Source organism: Brachycentrus maculatus, unplaced genomic scaffold, assembly GCF_059751285.1.
Source record: "Brachycentrus maculatus isolate JH-2025_06_01 unplaced genomic scaffold, ASM5975128v1 h1tg000574l, whole genome shotgun sequence".
NCBI classification, from domain to species: domain Eukaryota; kingdom Metazoa; phylum Arthropoda; class Insecta; order Trichoptera; family Brachycentridae; genus Brachycentrus; species Brachycentrus maculatus.
In genome coordinates this window covers 423,505-428,343 of record NW_028281314.1, presented here as the reverse complement: position 1 = coordinate 428,343, position 4,839 = coordinate 423,505, and positions in this window count along the sequence as shown.

The window sequence follows — 4,839 nt, the reverse complement described above, 5'->3', positions numbered from 1 at the left end:
GAGAGGATTATTTTCCAACAAATGAAAACTTAAAGCTGTTAAGACAATTTAATCAATATTTAGCCATCTTACGTTAAAAAAATCGGTAGCATTAGAAATTTCAACATTAATTTTTTTTTATACAAATAATACAAGGAATAAACAATCGACCACAACATCATACAGTCTAACCTGGATACAGATACCTGGAAATAAGACAAACCTCGTTAAAAGAGAGCGTGTTAAAGTTACCGTTATTTTACCTCTCCTTATTATATTTTACTAATCCTTGCCAATTCTTGGGTTTCTTATATTTAGGTCTGGCTAGAGTGTCAATTGCATGAAGGCAAGGTGATCAATTCTGCTGTGTAGAATTTTATAGGAGTGACATTTATTTAAAATAATACAAATAACGAGATGAAGGAGCTCAGGTTGATTGAAATTACTGCTATATGAAAAAAAAGTGAGGAAAGAAATTGAGGTAGGAAAAGTAGATGGGCATTCATAATTGGGGAACTTGGGTACTTGTACTGGGCGCTATAACTCGGACATTGCTATGAGTCGCTTTAGGTTATTGTATTATAATACTACATATATTGTTGATTGATAACAATACACAAAGGGAAACATGAAAATGCATTCATTTTTTTGCTTTGTTCAATTTTGAATTTGACTCAAAAAATCTGAAAAACAAGGTTTAGGTATAACTTAAATAAATAACATAATACATAATGTAGAATACAAAAATGATACTTTTATTTTATGTCTTTTTTAGAGCCGAACTCAACTGCAGATTCGGTTAAAAAGAAGCATTGCCCATACTTAATTATGTATAGATACATTAATATATTTACGTGTATATATATATATATATATATATATATATATATATATATATATATATATATATATATATATATATATATATATATATATATATATATATATATATATATATATATATATATATATATATATATATATATATATATATATATATATATATATATATATATATATATATATATATATATATATATATATATATATATATATATATATATATATATATATATATATATATATATATATATATATATATATATATATATATATACGATTTTTTTAGAATGTTTTTATAAATGAAAAATATGTATGATGTTACATTTTAAATAAGTTATTTTTAACCGGAGAACATTTCCTCCTCATCTGACGTAATATTAGTATTCATGTCAGTCCTGAAATTTTTATTCAATTTATTTCATGAATGAAAATTGAAATTACGGTTCTCTTGTATTTTCAAGTTATTTTCAGCTACTGAAAATTTTAAAATCCTTCAGCTTTCAAATTGAAATTATAATTACTTTATCCCACGGTGTGAAAAAAGAATTTCATTTTTTCTCGACGTCGACAGAAAAGATATAGCAGAGTATTTTTATATAAAACTTGATTATGACACGAAAGCGCGCTAGCAAAAAAAGATATCTCGTATCATGCAAAGGGGAAAGGATTATCAGAATAAAACAAATGTAGATTGTGTGAAGGAATAAATTTGTCGACGATAAAATCCAATATATTCTTACAACTATAAAAAGGATTTTTAGTTAGCCTTTTTTCATGAAGAAAATCGATAATTTTTTAAAAGATTTTTTTTGAACGTAATAGGAAAAAAATATAATCGTAAAACAATTGAATCATAATAATATTCATGTAACAATAAATATCCTTTTTATTGAAAATGAAACTCACTTTCAATACTTTTCAGTATTGCAACAAACAGTGATTTCAGTAGTTCTGTCAATATTTTCTAATGCATTTGGTTTATTAAACTTTGAAAATAAGGCATATTGTATAATTTTTTTTGTTGTCATATTATTAAAACTCCATCTCAATATAGATGGAAGCAATCATAAGTGTGGATGGCTAAGGGCTTCTCCCTTCGATTTGGGAAAAACCGACGAGAAATTGCCGAATCATTATTGAACGATGTCTTTGTGGTTCAGTGTTTTTCCTGTACTAAAGAAAAATTACAAGGCAAATAAAGTAAATGAGTTATGAACCCCCGTTAGAAGTACAATTAACTTAATTCTATAAAAATATGTCTACAATTATGAGATAAAAATTAATTTTTTGAATTTTTTATGTGTTAAAATACGTATATAAACATACTACAATAAATACGTATAAAACAAATTTGGAAAAAGAACATTGAAAATTAGTGAATTCATAAATAATTTAAAATAACAAAATTTTTATTTTTACCTCAATTCAAATACATGAAGGAGTCTGGTTAGATAAAAATATAGATGTCTGAATATTTACAGGGCTTAAAACGCGTCATTGGCTGGTTTAGGTGATGACATAATACACTGTACAACGTTTTCCAGTCTGTCCATGATTTAAAACCACATTTTTCAATGTTCGAAAGGTTAAATATACAAATGTAGATAGTGACTACTACTACCATCACGCCGTTTCCATATAGGGGTAGACAGAGTGGATGGAACGCCATACTTTTCTGTCCTGACATATACACTAGCTTCCTTCACGTCCATTTAGTCATATTGTACATGCTCTCCCATTACGTAGACTTTTGACACCACCGGAGTTTATGTTCTGATTGATCTGGTCGTGCCAAGTCTTTTTGTTCCGTCCTCGCTCTGTTCACATTTGCCAAATAAACTTTATTATTCATTCTCTCGTTCTCCATTCGCTCCATATGCCCATAGTACCATGAACTTTTCCTAATCTTTTCAATTCCTGTCCCTATAATTTTGTCGTAGCAAGTGACAAATACATATACAGACTTCCAGTTTCCCATCTCAATAAACTTTATCGATATGATATAAATAAATATCATGATTTAAATAATAATGAATATTTATAAATTTAAAAATATATACAAGTTTTGGCCATGCATTCATTATTCCTGCCGGTAAAATGAAATGATAGTGCCTAACTAATATCGATTTTACGCTGAATGTCAAATTTCCCGCCGTTTAGGTCGGTAAGCCTGAAAAAATGCAAGCATGGAAACTTACCAGTTGCAGATCCCACGCATAGCGCGGCGCTTCCCGGCTGAAGTTTCGACGAGCTGCCGCTAGGTTCGCTAGTCTCCTTGCGTGACGGCGATTTGCTCCGTGCTCTGTGACGTGCCGGACTCAAACTACGCGGCAAATGGAGAGATATTTTCGGTGTGTTCTTCATTATTCTTCACCTTTAAATACTTGAAGCCTGAAACAAAGAAACTCTTTATCAATCAAGACGGGAATAATAAACAGTTATCAAGTATTTCTTCGTGTACCTTCGTCAATTTTCTTACATCAAAATGTAATATTGTTGATATGTACGTTTCATTAACTGCACAAATTACTTTGCTGGATACTAAAGGAGCATGTTATAGTTAACTGAAACTGAATATACAGTGATGACTATTACCAATTTTTAACCATAGAATCGGTACCTACTTAGTTCAACACGTGACATTGGTAATAAATGTTACATGTGACAGCACTAGATAAAATAATGAAGATAATACCGTTCTTTAGTAGACGAACGCACAATATTTTTTTGTCTTTATCACGCAAACTCTCGACCATGAAACGATAGATTTTTTTTCATATACAACGTCCATATAAACGTCAATATATAGTTATTTTTTAAACCTTTGAATGTGGTTTAATTAATTTTAAACGATATTGAAAAGTAAGCAGTACCCGTGACTATAAAATGGTTTTTAAATCACTACAGAAGCAAGAGTTATTCAACTCCGTAAATGTTATTCCATTGATCTACCTTCGTCCGTGAGTCCATTTTTACCGACGTCGTAACAGCACGGTCTCGGTCAAGGTAGTCTGATGAACTACAATATGCATTTGAGTAATAATATTTACCATAAAGAGTTCTACATTTTTGTGATAAGGTAAATGTGACTATTTTAGTAATTATTTAATTAGGCATTTCTCATTTCTACCTAGGTGAATTATTGTTTCATGCATTACACAACTACGGCAATCAGATGGTGAATTAAATACCATAAGTTACAAAACTATGATTCCTTTAATTTTCTCAAAAATATACAAGAGAATTTCACATACATACATTTGTATATTTTTACATACATACATAGATTATTTCCGTAAGATATTTTCAGAATTTTCTGAAAGTTCTCAAAAATTTTATTTATGGTAAACATAATATCATCGTCCGGCTCCGTAGTGTATTGGTCAGCGAGCTCGCCTACCGTGCCGGAGGTCCCGGTTCGATTCCCAGGGGGGGTCAAATACATAGATATAACTGATTTTTTTCACTGTAATATTTTTTCAATATTACCCTGGACTGGTACCTGAAGCGGAGGGCTGATCACCTTTCCTACATGTGTTAACGATCAAGGTAACACTGCATTTATATGATGCAGTGCCCTATGCACCATTGAGATGAGTATTAGGGTTTGAAGTGAATAATATCATCGCTTCCTGCATTATCATAAGTCTGAAACGTTTTCATACATTATGTAGATTGATGGTGTAGATAAGTAAAACTATTACAATATTACGTTTGTTTTAAATGTTTTTAGGAATACGCCTACGTCAATATAGGTACAGGTTTTGCTACGAATACGTATTTTTATGTGATGTTGTTCATTTCACAACCCAACCCAACCGAATCAAACCGCATGTCGGATACCGTCGGCGTCGTTCGGTAGCGCGCGTTCACAGTGCGAAAAGACCTTTATAGATTTACGCTCTTTTCGAGTTACCAAGCGTACTGGATGAAAAGAGACGGGCGTATCTTCTCCAGGAACTTGTTTATATGGAGCCGAGTTTGAGTAGGCAGTTGTCAAACTATAAACTAGAAACT